This window comes from Cricetulus griseus, chromosome 2 (genome assembly GCF_003668045.3).
Source record: "Cricetulus griseus strain 17A/GY chromosome 2, alternate assembly CriGri-PICRH-1.0, whole genome shotgun sequence".
Taxonomy (NCBI): domain Eukaryota; kingdom Metazoa; phylum Chordata; class Mammalia; order Rodentia; family Cricetidae; genus Cricetulus; species Cricetulus griseus.
This window is the reverse complement of record NC_048595.1, coordinates 142,657,111-142,673,304: the sequence shown is the minus strand read 5'-3', so window position 1 is coordinate 142,673,304 and position 16,194 is coordinate 142,657,111.

The following is a 16,194-nucleotide window of genomic DNA, read 5'->3' as shown; positions in this document are numbered from 1 at the left end:
GGAAAGATTTGATAAAGAAAATTACTAGGGACAATGAGCATTTTCTTCAAGATATTATTAGGCATTTTTCTTATTGTCATAAATTATTGTTTTTAATTTTGCAAATACATATAATTGCATCATATATCCCTTACCTTTGCTTCCTCCAAATGATCCTATATAGCCCTTCATACTCTTTTTCAAATTCATTGCCTCTCTTCATTAATTGTTGTTATAGGCACATATGTACACACACACACACACACACACACACACACACACACACACACACACACAGAGGTACACAGGAATATATATTAAGGCCACTTGACAATTGTTGGCCTTAATATATATTTTTAAATATAATCTGCCCAGTCTCTAATATTTTTCTTGCATGTGATATTTTTGGGTCTGACCATTTGGTATCTGATAACCAATTGATGTGCTCTTCCCTGGGGAAGACTATTTCTCTAATTCTCAACATTCTTTAGATGCTTGTAGAGGTCTGTTGGCCCTTTTCTTTTGAGAACTCTAGTTCAGGTCACAGGTCCATTTTTAATTTTTTGAATGGGCCCATTTGTATAAGACACTTTTTTTTTCATATTGTGTCGGGTCTTTAGGGGTCAAACTTTCTCTCCATTTTTGCCTCCTGTTCACGTGATTATTTGTCTGTTTTTTTTTTTTGTATTCAGGAGATTTTTAGTTTTAGAAAGTCCCACTTGTCAATTGTTGGCCTTAGTTCTTGGGCAAGTGAAGTACTATAAAATCCTTTGCTACAATTTTTTTGAGGCATGGTATCAGCTATGCTTCCTTCCACAGTGTCAGTGTTTCAATTTGCACTTTTAGGTTTTTGATTCATTTAGATTTAGGTTTTTGCAAGTTCATAGATATGGGTCTAATTTAATTCTTTTGTGTGTGGACATTCACTTTTTCCAGGACCTTTTTTTTCAGCATGTGTTTTTAGGCATCTTTGTGGAATATGAAATGGGTGAAGTGATATGTATTCATGTTTGGATCTTCATTTTTGTTCCATTTTCTTACATGTCTGTTTTTGTGACAGCAAACAGACATACGTATACACACACACACACACACACACACACACACACACAGAGAGAGAGAGAGAGAGAGAGAGAGAGAGAGAGAGAGAGAGAGAGAGAGAGACTGGGAGTCCATTTAAAATTTAGGAAAATGTTTTCTATTTCTCTGAAGAATGAAATGGTGATTTTGATTGGGATTGCATAGAATCTGTAAATGGTTTGTGGTAAAATATTTTTTTTCACAATGGATGTCTTCACATTTTCTAGTGTCATTATCTCTTTCCTCAGAGATTTAATATATTCCTTATAAAGATCCATTACTTTCCTGGTTAGGCTTATTCCTGGAATATTATTTTCTTTGAGGTTATTATGAATAGGACGTTGTCCACAATCTCATTCTCTGGGTATTTGTGGGTGGTGTGTAGAAAGTTAATGCTTTTGAACAGTTGATTCTGTACCCTGCCATCTTACTGAATTTACACATCATTCATAGAAGTTTTCAGGTAGAAGTTTTGGGGACTTTTATATAGAATATCACATCATCTGTAAATAGGAAAGTTGGATGTCTTCTCTTCTAATTGTATTCCTTTAATTTCCTTCTCTTGCGTTATTGCTTCGGGTAGTGCTTTGATCACAACATTGAAAAGGAGGTATTCTTCAAGTATTTCTCTATGTAGGATGACACTGGCTGTGGATTTCATGCTAGAGTACATGTAAAAGGGTAACTATAGAGATAAAGAGGGCAGAAGGAAAGGGAAACTCTGTCTGACCATAGGTAGGACCAATATTATTCATGGTGAGGGGTCGTTTTGTCATTCAAGTCTGCAGATGGCTAAAATGTCCATGGAGAAGATGTTCTACAGCTTCCTATAGAGGCAAATTTGGGCAGAAATGTTTTCTGTAGTACACATATGATGCTTGGGAATGTAGTCTTTCAGTAGAAAAACTATCATTTCTAACTCTGAGAGGATCTAAAATATGCAGGATGGGTCATTATAGTCATTTTGTGGTGAGGAAGTTCTTGTTGTTAAGGGGTATTTCTGGTTCCACTGAAGAGGGGTCCTCTGGTCATATATCATGAGAGAGTATTAACTTGATCAGCTGCAAAAGATGAGACAATTGTCATCATGTATTCCTGAAGCGGTTTGTGAAATAATTATTAGAGGCCTGAGAGCAGATTATTTGGTTATGGAGTAAAACTGAGATTTCCCAGAAAGATTGTGTTATAGGGAGGGGCAGAGGTTGGAGGAATGAAATAGGCTGGTGAGATGGCGCAGGCATAGAGGTGACTCAGGATGACAGTGACTAGTCACATTGCTAGGACTGTTGCACCAGCATGAGCCAGCAGAAAGTATCAGGAAACTCAGAGCATCCATGGAAGGGAACAGGAGAAAATAGAATTGTATCTGTCTGGGAGAAAGGAATGAAGATCCATTTTAGCCAGTTTTTCTACAGGAAAAAGGTCCTTTTGCAGATATATCAGGAACAAATGGAGCTGTTGTAGGGTGAAAGCTATTCGAGAGCTTGTATGGACCATTTTGTGGGGTATAATATGAATTTCAGAGATTAAAATATTTAAGAGACTGGGTAGAAATATAGGTATGACCCTAATAATGATAAAAAAGTGATACAGGAAAGGAGCCAGAGGTAAGGAAAACAGAAGGATATTTTCCTTGTCCCTGTGTCTTTAGACCCCATTTCAAACCTGTTAGGATTTGTGGCATGGAAGCAACATTGTTAAAGAAAGACACAGATCCCATCCTTAGCAATAGTCAGATCTACTCCTTTTTAATTATAGACTACTACCATAATCAAGGAGTAGAGCTGATACTGAAGGATATGAAGCTGATCTGAGTTGGTGAAATGAAGAGGTTAATTGATACAAAGAAGGCTTCAGGGCAGATGTTTTAGTTCTAAGTCTACAAAACAATGTCCAAAGTGGCAAGAAGAGGGATGAGTTGGATGGTTCATGGCCCATTAGTCTTATTTTAGAGGTCACCCAAACTGCTTTCAGGGATTTGAGGGCATTGATCTCTTGGTAACTGCTTTCAAGGCTGACAGAAGGGTGACAAAGGGAACAGCAGTTAGAGTGCCCCAGAAGATGGTCTATGCAAGCGATCATGATAAAACTTAACAGTTGGCAAATACCCAGAACATAAATCATGATGTAAAATTTGTGTAACTCTGTAGGGAACATGAAGAGACAAAATTGTAAACTTTTACATGAAGCTTAACATGAGTTTAATGCATTTGTAAAACTACTGGACTATGCACAAGAATTCTGTAAAAGGATGAGGTACCTGAAATTAGCTGTTTGTTACATCAGTCTCCTGCATAAGGAACAAGCACCTGGAAGCTTTGTAAAAGAAGTCACTAAAAGTCAGCATCTAAAGGAGGAATCTGAACTGAAAATGTCTAAGTGGTATTCCTTGCTTCCATGTGTTATGAACTTTGCATATTTGCTTTAGATCTTAACAATGCTAGCTATTATTTAGAGCATAAAGACAGTATCTTAAGCAAAACAAAACAATTGATAACTGAATTTTATACAAAGGAAAAATACTTAGATGTCCATATCTAGTATTTGAAAATATGACCTTATAATTTTTTGTTTGTATCAAGTTATCATACCTATATTCCAAGAAGAAACAATTTGATTCTAAGTTGCATTCTCCAAAAAAAATTATTTTCAATTTCTAAACTTAAAAGTATAATTACATAAACAATGTCAGTCTAGTCAAGAAAGATGATTCACTTTGCACAGTTTTTTTTTGTAATTAACCCTATTAACAGAACTTGAAAAAAAAACTCTACATTTTCATTCTATACATTTGTGTTTTGAAAGAAAATGACCCCCAGAGAAGGTGGCACTGTTAGGATGTACGGCCTTGTTGGAGTGGATGTGATCTCATTGGAGGAAGTTTGTCACTGTGGGAACAGTCTTTGAGGTTTCTTTTTCTTAAGCTTTCCTTGTGGTAACAGTCAGTTGACTTGTTGTTGCCTGAAAGATGTAACCCACTTATCTATTTCTCTAGCACCATGCTTGTTTGCATGCCACCCTGCTCCCTGTCATGATTGACTGAACCTCTGAACTATAAGTGAGCCCCTCAATAAGAGTTGTTGTGGTCATGGTGTTTCCTCACAGCAATAGTAAACCCTAAGTAAGACACACACATTCAACAAATAGATGAAAGCACTCAGTCATGTCAAATCAATAAATAATAATTTAGACTGAAATAACAAAAAAAGCTACAAACAACTCTTATCCCAATTAAAAAGGTTTTATCAAATATTGGCTTTTGGAATTTCTTAGGAAACATCCAAAAGCATCACTGCCAAAATCTGTCTACTCCTTCTAGCCTGTAAAGTAAGAGTGGAGTTACAACACTGATCACAGAGCTCTCTATCTGGTGAGGGAGTAGATTTTATGCTTACAGCACCATGAGTGAGCCCAGGCTGAAAAATCGCTCCTCATTCTAAGTCATCTCCTCCTGAGGAATCTGAGGACTTGGGATATAACTTAGTACCATTCACTGACTCTACAGATACAAACAAAGTGTCAAATATACTGCTTGGATAGTCTGAATAACTTTCCAAAGCCATGAGTTTGATGGCATAGTATCTGGTATCCTGGTTATGGTATTTGGTTTTGATATGAGAAAGAATTGAATGCCAGGGTAAAGGGCATGAGCAGTGGAATTAGCAAGCAGGTGGTGGGCTTATGTATAAGAGTAGTTGCTATTTGTAGCTCTGTTGTTTCAGACATTTAGTCTGTGAGTCCAGACACTAAGATCCTCCATTGTGCAAGATAATCTATCTTCATTGCACAAGGAGATTTTCAGGTTTGGTCTACATGGACAGAGATGGCCTACACAGTTGGAGGCAAAAGCAGTAGACTTCTGGCAGGACTTATTTCCCTTGCCTCATTTTCCAGTAATGAGGCTGGCATGAAACTTTGGTGGAATGGCGCTCCATCCAATAATCTTGTGCTACATTCAAGGGAACTACTTGAGCCTGTGTGTCTCCTAGCTTGCAAATCTATTGTATTTTGACCCATTCTTATTCAAGCATTCAATCTGTCATAACCAAATTTATTTGCCTGATTTTGATTATTATTTTACATTGAGCAAACTTTAAGTTTAATTTAAACTTGTTTTGCTTGGCTTGCTTTAGAATTAATTTTAGCAAAATACACAAAATACTGTATGATAATGAGAGATAGAAATATGTCTCCCCTTCCAAATTTGTTTCTATCATTGAATGTCTTACTCTGTGTCCCAATGCTGTGAAGAGACACCATCCTGTGATAAAAAAAAAAACATTTAATTGGGAGCTTGCTTACTCTTTCAGAAGTTTCCTCTATTATCCTGATGGTAGCAGGCAGGCAGGCAAGGTATCAGAAAGCTCTATGCATGGATGCACAGCAAGCAGGAAGAACAAAGAGCCTCTGATTCTAGCTTGATATTTTGAAAACCCAAAGCCCACACCAGTGACACTCTTCTTCTAACAAGGCCGCACCTACTCTGTCAAGGCCACTGGTCCTAATCCCTGTAAGTCATCTATCCCTAATGACAAAACATTCAGTAAATGAGCCTATGGAGAACTACCTATTCAAACCACCACAATGAATTGCATTTGTACTGAGCATGACTTACTTGTACTTAAACTTGTATAGTTTAAGAATCTTTAATACTTTACAATAACTTAAAAACTTAATTTTTATTTCAATTAGAAACAAGATTGTTTTACACATCAATCCCAGTTCCCTCTCCCTCCCCTCCTCCCCTGCCCCCCACTAACACCCTACCTATCCAATAACATTTCTGTTCCCCAGGGAGAGTGAGGACTTCCATAAAGGGTCTTTAGAGTCTGTCATATCCTTTGGGATAGACCCAAGGTCCACCCACTTGTGTCTAGGCTCAGGGAGTATCCCTCTATGTGAAATAGGCTCCCAAAGTTCATTCCTATGCTAGGGATAAGTACTGATCTATTACAAGAGGCCCCATAGATTTCTGAGGCCTCCTCATTGACACCCACATTCATGGAGTCTGGATCAGTTCCATGCTGGTTTCTCAGGGATTAGTCTGGGGGCCAAGAGCTCCCCCTTATTCAGGTCAGCTGTTTTGTGGGTTTAACCAGTGTGGCCTGAACCCGTTGCTCATCACTCCTCCTTCTCTGCAACTGGATTACATTTCAGTTCAGTTTTTAGCTGTGGGTATCTGCTTCTACTTCCATCAGCTTCAGGATGAGGGCTCTAGGATGGTATATAGTCCTCAATCTCATTATCAGGGGAGGGCATTTAAGGTAGCCTCTCCACTGTTGCTTAGATGGTTAGTTGGTGTCATCCTTGTAGATCTGGATATTTCCCTAGTGCCTAATTTTACTTTAAACCTATTTAAATTTAAATTTTACTTGGCTCCCTCTTTGATGGTATCTCTTATTTTGCTCTCCTCTATTCTTCCACCTACACAACCTTCCTGCTCCCTTATGTCCTCTTCACCCCTCCTCTTCTCCTCTTCTCATTCTCCAAGTTCCCTCTCTCCTCCCCCAATGCTCCCAATTTGCTCAGGAGATCTTATCCATTTCCCCTTCTCTGGGGGACCATGTATGTCTCAACTCTTTTAAAGATTAGGATTTTATAATTTTATCCCTTCTAAATTTGAACCTTGGCAAATAATAATTTTCAAATTAAATATCATATTTAATGCAATTAAATGTCAGTATTAATTAGGTATCAAAATTATTGTTGAAATTGACCCTAAAACATAAATGCATTTCACAGAGAGATTATGGAACTCGATTTCCTGATCCTTTTATCATTACTTTTACAAAATGTCAGTTTTTTTATATGACTCAGTTTCAAACAAACCTTTTGGATGATTTTAAAAGGGAGATGCAGTGATAACCAGAGTTCTCAGATGGTCTAGTTTTATTATAGTAACTACCTTAGTTGATTTTTACCATGGGGCCACCTTAAGAAAAACGGCAGTGAAGTTACATGGCATGTGCTTTCTTTAACCTTACTGAAGATAGTGGCAGAATAATATGGCTGCCAAGTTGGAGGCAAGCCACATGGTTGTCATTGACTACCATATGAGCATAGTTCATGAGCCAAGGTAGCAACAAGCCACATGATTATTCAAGGATAGCCCCTTAGATGAATATCCTTTCCCTACATAATAGTTAAATCCAAGTTACAGACATGTGATGCTATAGTAAATTAATTTATCTGTGCCCAAGCTTTTTAAATAATATTTAATGAAGATAAAAATGTTAAAACACAGTAAGCTAAAGTTTTCAAAAAAACATTAATGATAATAAACAGAACCAAGAAAAAGTGAGGAGAGGTCCAACCTCTGCCCTGCGGGGGTTGCCCGAGCCTCAGGTGAGTCTGGGCACTGTTCTGCCACCCCCCAAACTCCCCCATCAACCCCTGCTTGCTTCTGCCTGAGCCCACCTGGACAAGAGTGGGCCTGCCCAGACCGGAAGGCCCACCCTGAGTCTGGACACACCTCACCCCTGCCCACTCTCCACCCTCTATCCTGCTGAGGGCCCCCAAGCCTCAGGTGAGTCTGGGCATTGTTCTGTTCCCCAACTTCCCATATCAACCCCTGCTTGCTTCTGCCTGACCCCACCCAGCAAGAGTGGACCTGCCCAGAACAAAGTGAAGAAATACAGCTCAAAGGTACAGAAATCATATTCAACAAAATCATAGAAGGAAACTTCCCCAACCTACAGAAGGTTATGCCTTGGTAGTAAAAGAAGCTTACAGAACACCAAACAGACTGGACCACAAAAAGAAGTCCCCTCAACACATAATAATCAAAACACCAAACCTTCAGAATAAAGAGAAAATATTAAGAACAGCAAAGGAAAAAGGCCAAATAACATATAAAGGCAGACCTATCAGAATCACTTCTGACTTCTCAATGGAAACTTTAAAAGCCAGAAGGTCCTGGATAGATATCCTACAAACACTAAGGGAGCATGGATGCCAACCTAGACTACTGTACCCAGCAAAATTTTCAATCACTATAGATGGAGAAAACAGGATATTCCATTGCAAAACCAGATTTAAACAATACATATCCACAAATCCAGCACTATAGAAAGTTCTAGATGGAAAACTCCAACCCAACGAAGATTCCTACAGTCACAAAAACATAGGTAATAGATAATCCAATTTTATCAAACATGAAAAGAAACATGACGAAACCCACACACAATGACACCACCAACAATAAATTCCAAACAATCAATGGACATTAATATCCCTCAATGTCAATGGTCTTATCCTACCCATAAAAAGATACAGGCTAACAGAATGGATATGAAGACAGAATCCATCCTTCTGCTGTATACAAGAAACACACCTCAACTTCAAAGACAGGCATTACCTCAGAGAAAAGGGTTGGGAAAAGGTATTCCAATCAAATGGGTCCAAGAAACAAGCTGGTGTAGCAATCCTAATATCTAACAAATTAGACTTCAAACTAAAATCAATCAAAAGAGATGAAAAAGGGTATTTCATACTCATCACAGGAAAAACTCATCAAGATCAAGTCTCAGTCATGAAATCTATGCCCCAAATACGAAGCCACCTACATTCGTAAAAGAAACATTACTAAAGCTCAAACCACACATAAAACCACACACACTTATAGTAGGAGACTTCAACACCTTGCTTTCACCACTTCACAGGACCACCAGACAGAAACTTAACAAAGAAACAAAGGATCTAACAGAAGTTATGACCCAAATGGATTTAACAGATATCTATAGAACATTCCATCTGAACACAAAAGAATATACCTTCTTCTCAGTCCCACATGGCACCTTCTCTAAAATTGACCAAATAGTTGGCAACAAAGCAAACCTCCACAGATACAAAAAAAATGGAATAACCCCCTGTATCCTATCAGACTACCATGCTTCAAAGTTAGAACTCAACAACAACACAAATTGCAGAAACCCTACAAACTCATGGAAATTGAATAATGCACAATTGCACTATTCCTGGGCCAAGGAAGAAATAAAAAAAAAGAAATTAAAGACTTCCTAGAATTTAATGAGAATGAAGACACAACATACCCAAACCTATGGGACAATTTGAAAGCAGTGCTAAGAGGAAAGTTCATAGCAGTAAGTCACCACATAAAGAAACTGTAGACTTATACACCAGAGAATTTACAAAACAACTGTTAGCTTTAGAGCAAAAAGAAACAAACTCACCACGGAGAAGTAGACACCAGTAAATGATCAAACTTAGGACTGAAATCAATAAAGTAGAAACTAGGAAAGCAGTACAAAGAATCAATGAAACAAAGAATTGGTTCTTTGAGAAGATCACCAAGATAGACAAACCTCTATCCAAACTAACAAAAAGGCAGAGACAGAGCATGATAATTAACAAAATCAGAAACAAAAGGGGGATATAACAATGGACAATGAGGAAATCCAGAGAATCATCATGTCATAATTTGAAAAAAATGTACTCCACAAAATTTGAAAACCTAAAGGAAATGGAGAGTTTCCTGGATAGATATCACTTACCAAAATTAAGCCAAGAACAGATAAGCAGTTTAAATCGACCTATAACCCCTAATGAAATAGAAGCAGTCATCAAAATCCTTCCATTCAAACAAAGCCCAGGGACAGATGGCTTCACTGCAGAATTCTACCAGAAATTCAAAGAAGAGCTATACCAGTACTCCTCAAATTGTTCCACACAATAGAAGGAGAAGGGACATTGCCAAACCCTTTTTACAAGGCTTCAATCACTTTGATACCCAAGCCACACAAAGATACAACTAAAAAAGAGAACTACAGACCAGTATCCTTCATGAACAAAAATACTCAAAAAATATTGGTGAATCGAACACATGAACACATCAGAAAAAATCATCCACCATGATCAAGTAGGTTTCATCTCAGGGATGCAAAGAGGATGATTCAACATAAGAAAATCCATCAATGTAATCCACCATATAAACAAACTTAAAAAGAAAAACCATATGATCCTCTCACTAGATGCTGAAAAAGCCTTCGCCAAAATCCAAAATGATAAAGATCTTGGAGAGAACAGGAATAATAGGAACATATCTAAATATCATAAAAGCAATGTACACCAAACCAAAAGCCAACATCAAACTAAATGGAGAGAAACTCAGGAACAAGACAAGGCTGTCCACTCTCTGCATATCTCTTCAAAATTTTACTTTAAGTTCTAGCTAGAGCAATAAGAAAACAAAAAGAGGTCAAAGGGATACAAATTGGAAAGGAAGAAGTCAAACATTCACTATTTGCAGATGACATGATAGTCTACATTAGTGACCCCAAAAACTCCACCAGGGAATTCCCACAGCTGATAAACACTTTCAGCAAAGTAGCAGGATACAAAATTAATTAAAAAAATCAGTAACCCTTCTATATACAGAGGGTAAATACAATGAGAAAGAAATCAGAGAAACATCACCCTTCACAATATCCATAAGCAACATAAAATATCTTGGGGTAATGCTAACCAAACAGTGAAAGACCTGTACAGTAAGAATTTTGAGTTTTAAAGAAAGAAATTAAAGAAGATACCAGAAAATGGAAAGATCTCCCATGCTCTTGGATAGATAAAATCAACATAGTAAAAATGGCAATCTTGCCAAAAGAAATCTACAGAGTCAACGCAATCCCCAACACAAAATCCCAACACAGTTCTTAAACAGACCTTGAAAAAACAATACTCAACTTTATATGAAAAAACAACAACAACAACAAAAAAAACAGAATAGCTAAAACAATGCTGTGCAATAAAGGATCTTCTGGAGGCATCACCATCCCTGACTTCAAGATCTATTATAGAGCCATAGTTCTGAAAAAAGCTTGGTATTGACACAAAAATAGACAGATAGATCAATGGAATCAAATTAAAACCCTGATGCTAACCCACACACCTATGAACACCTTATCTTTGACCAAGATGCTAAATCTATACAATGGAAGAAAGATAGCACTTTCAACAAATGGCGTTGGCACAACTGAAATGGGACATGCAGAAGATCGCAGATAGATCCATATCTGTCACCATGCACAAAACTTAAGTTCAAATGAATCAAAGATCTCAACATAAATCCAGCCACTCTGAATCTTCTAGAAGAGAAAGTGGGAGATACCCTTGAATGAATTGTCACAGGAGACTGCTTCCTGAACATTACAGCAGTAGCACAGACATTGAGATCTTCAATTAATAAATGGGACCTCCTGAAACTGAGACGCTTCTGTAAGGCAAAGGACACAATCAGTAAGACAAAACAATAGCCCACAGAATGGGAAAAGATCTTCACCAACCCCACACCTGACAGAGGGCTGATTTCTAAAATATATAAGGAACTCAAGAAGCTAGCCACCAAAACACCAAACAATGAAATTGAAAAATGGGGTGCAGAACTAGACAGAGAATTCTCAACAGAAGTATCCAAAATCGCTGAAAGACACTTAAGAAAGTGCTCAAAATCTTTGGCCATCAGAGAAATGCAACTCAAAACAACTCTGAGGTACCAAATTAAACCTGTCAGAATGGCTAAAATCAAAAATACCAATGACAGTCTATGCTGGAGAGGATGTGGAGAAAAAGGAACACTCCTCTATTGCTAGTGGGAGTGCAAACTTGTAGACCACCCTTGAAATCAGTAGGGCAGTTGTTCAGTAAAATGGGAATCTGTGTACCTCAAGATCCAGAAATTCTTCTCTTGGGCATATACCCAAATAATGCACGTTCATACAACAAGGACATATTTTCAACTATGTTCATAGCAGCATTGTTTGTAATAGCCAGAACCTGGACGCAACCTAGATGCCCCTCAACTGAAGAATGGATAGAGAAAATGTGTTACATTTATACAATGGAGTACTACTCAGCAGAAAAAAAGCAATGGAATCTTGAAACTCGCAGGTAAATGGATGGAATTAGGAGAAACCATCCTGAGTGAGTTAACCCAGTCACAAAAAGACAAACATGGCATGTACTCACTCATATATGAATTTTTGACAGAGAGCAAAAGTTTACCAGCCTACAATCCTCTTCACTATAGAAACTAGGAAACATGAAGGACTCTAACGGAAAATGCATGGACCCCAGGAATGGGAAGGGGTAGGAGATACTTGGGAGCATAAGGGTAGGGGAGATGGATCTGCCAGAATGAGAGGAGGAGAAGAGTAGAGGAAAGAAGGCAATAGAGGAGCAGAAATATTGATTTGGGGGAAGAATTGAGAAGAGCAGGATAAGAGATAACATATTAGAGGGAGCCATTATAGTTCTGAGGTGAGATCTGGCACTATGGAGATTTCCAGAGACTTACAAGGATGACACGAACGGACAATCCAGGCAATGGTGGAGAGGGCAACCTAAACACCTTTCCCCTAAAATGAGGTTAATGACTTCTTTTTATGCCATCCTAGAGCCTCATCCTGGGACTGATGGAAGCAGAGCCAGACATCCACAGATATACTCTGAACTGAACTCTGGAACTTAGTTGCAGAGAGGGAGGAATGAAGACCAAAGGGGTCGGTACCAAGCTGGTGACACCCACAGAAACAGCTGGGCTGAATAAGGGGGAGCACATCGACCCCAGACTGCTGTCTGGGAGGCCAATACAGGACTGATCCAGACCCCTGATCATGGATGTCAATGTAGAGGCCTCTGCACTCTAGGGGGTCCCTGGTAGTGGATTAGTATTTTTCCCTGGTGTAAGATGGGATTTTTGAGAGCCCATCCCACGTGAAGGGATGCACACTTGGCCTGGACAGATGGGGAAGGGCCTAGGCCCGGCCCAGGATGATGTCGTGGACTTTGGGGAGCCCTTGTTGAGGTCCCTATCCTGCATGGGGAGTGGATGGTGAATGGGGTGGGGGTAGGTCATGGGTGGGGGTGAGGGGAGTGAGAGGGAGAAGGGATTGATATGTGAAACAAGCTTGTTCCGAATTTGAACTAATAAAAAAATCAAAAAAGAAAAAGTGGAGAGAATTCAGAGTTAAACACTTTGCTATTTCTTTTAACACCTCTATGGGAAAACCATTTACTTCTTAGCTGTTCTCAGCCTCAAAGTGTCTTTCCCTAGGTTCTTCTGTTTTTCCCTTATTTTCCCTGTCACAGAGAAAGGTGGTTGTCCTGCAGGACACAGACTTTAGAGGAAATTTTTCAACAAATATGCTGGGTCTGGGGCAGAAGAGCCAAAATACAACTCTAGAGCCAGCCTTCTCTCTAAACCATAGGACAAAGACATTTCAGTGTGTGTAAGACTAAACTCAGTGATCTCCATATCCATAACCAGTTAGTGTGTGTCTGCAGATGAAAGGAGACATCCAGAAATGATGTTACCACATAGATGTTAAAGACCACAAACAGGATTTTTCAGGTACAGAAAGGCATAAACACAAGTAGGAGACAAGGCATAAGGCAATAGCCTCTTCTTATGGGTATAAGCCAGAGCATTGAGAAAAAACTTAAGTGAGTTAAGTGTTTTATGGGGCAGAGAAGGCTGTCATTCCATTTTACAGTTGAGGTATTAGAAACTGCAGTGGCCATTTGTCCATTATATTGAGGCTAGGTTTGCTATGAAGTGGATGGGGATTCTCTGTTTTCAGATCTTGTTAGGGATCTTTAAGTTCTCCCACACATGGGTCAAAGGAATGTCTTTTGGTACAGAAAAATTGAAACCCGTGGTGAGGCCCAGAACTAAGGTACAGACTGGGTTTAATATTCAGATGTGTTTAGTGTCCTCTGTGGCTGGAAATAACCAAATGCCCCTGGAATGAAAGGGACACCCCTACCCTAGGCAATTCCAGGGAAAAGGTGCCACAGGACGTTGAAAGGTTATAACGGTTTTTAGATGAAGGATGGAGGTCTTGAAGTCACTGGAAAATCTCTGGAGGTTTCAAGAAAAAGTTTCAGAGAGCTAAGCTCCAGTCAGCTCCAGACACCTAATAGGAACCTCCAAATTAGTTCCAACAGATTGCCTTGTCCCAGCATTTAACTATGTTGCATATGTGTTCTGCATGTGAATGCAGCATGGCCTCTCATCTAGATCAGACTGTGCTAGGGAAGTAAGGTTAGAGAGAAAGGGCAGAGAGAGTGAGTGAAAGGAAAAGGCTGCCTGAGAGAAAACGGTGGCCCTCCAGGGCTCATTCTTGTAGGGAGGCATTTGAGAGTCAGGGTAATTAATCTGTAGGTGGCCTTGGGTCACAAAGGTCTTTCAGCAACATATGTTAGATTTTAAAAAGCATCTGTAGAGAGACGGAAGTCAGAAAGAAAGATAGACTTGGTCTGACCTTAGGCAGGACCATGGCAATTCACCATGAGAGTCATCTTGTCATGGGGGCAGACAGCCAAAATGCTTACTGGGGAGACAGAATGCAGCCTCATGTAGGGCAGAAAAAATTTCCATAGTCCACACGGAATTCTGTACTCCTTCATGAAGTGGGAAACTAACATTTAACTCATATAGCTTTTATAATTTTTAGGTATTGTTCTCCTAGTTCCACTTTCCCTAAGACTTTTATAATTAAGACATGCTGGATTTTCTCAAAGCCTTTTTCTGCATCTATAGAGATTGTGATGTATACTTTATCATTAAGTCCATTACATAGATTATTACATTTATTGACTTGCATGTGTGCTGAACCATCTCTGTATTTCAGGGATGAGGGCAACATGCTTGTGGTGGATGATAACTTTGGTGTATATTAGTATTCTGCTTGCAAATATTTGTGGAATAAATTTGAGTCTATGTTCACCAGGACCATTAGACTTCAGTTTTATTTCCTTAGTGTGTCATTACCTAACTTTGATATTAGAGCAATACTGGCTTTCTAAAAGAAGCTTAGAAGTGCTTCATTATTTCCTCCCTCCCTCCCTCTCTCCTCCTCCTCCTCCTTCTCCTCCTCCTTCCCCTCCTCCTCCTCCTTCCCCTCCTCCTCTTCCTCGTTCCCTCCCTCTTCCTACTCCCCCCTTTTTGAATAATTTAATAAAAATTAGATGCAGATATTTTTGAAACTCTGGTAGAATTCTTCTGTGACTCCCTCTGTCCCAGGACATTTTTAGTTTGAAGGCATTTTATTACTATTTTAATATCTTCCTGTTCTATGTGTCTGTTTAGAATCATGGTTTCTTCTTTGATTTAATTTTGGTGGTTTGCTTGAATGTAGACTATTTAACAATTTCTTTTAGGTTGACTAGCTTAATAGAATGAAGACTTTTAAACTATTCTCTTATGTTTTGAGATTCCTTAGTATTTATTGTACTGTGTCCTTGTTTGTTCCTGATTCTTTCAATTTGGGTCATCTTTTTCTTTCTGTTAGTTGAGTCAAGGGTTTTTCAGTCTTGTCTATTTCAAAGAAAAATCGCTGAAATTTGTGGATTCTTTGTATTGGCTTGATTATTTATGTTTTGTTGATATCTGATCTTATTTTTATTACTTCATACCATTGACTTGATTTGCATTTGGATTGTTCTGGGTTTTCTAAATTTTGAGTTGTAGCACTAAAATATTTATTTGTATTCTGATTTTTAATATAAGCACTTAGAACTATAAATTTTCCATATAATACTGCTTTCAGTGTGTCCCAGAGACTTTGTTGTTTTGTTTTGTGTTTTTATTTCATTTAGCTCCAGAGATTTTTAAAATATTTTTCTTGATTTCTCATTTGATCATTTCATCATCTCCATGAACCTATGTATTTGCTGGCAACATATTTGCTTTTAGTATTAATTTTTATTGCAGGGGACCAGAAAAGATAAATGGATTATATCAGGCATTCTGGATTATTGAGTAGGTGTTTTATAACACATATTGCAAGGAAATAAAAAAAAGCTTTATTGTAGGTTACATCTCACTATCTATAATTATGGTTGAAAAGGTGTAAGTCCTTTTTATTGTCATATTGTACAAGTAATATACCTCTTTGAAAATGTCTTTTGGTATTTTCTGTATTATAATTGAATACAGACACAAATTTTTTAATAGACTTGGTGTTGTGCTTCCACTTCCTCTAATGTTGATAATGTTGGTAAAGTACATTTAGCATGTCAAAGGCCTGTAGGAAATGGCTTTTGAAAACAGGATTTAAGAAACTGTTTGAGTGACATGAGCATTTGCATAGAAGCATGTTTCATAAAGTTCTAATG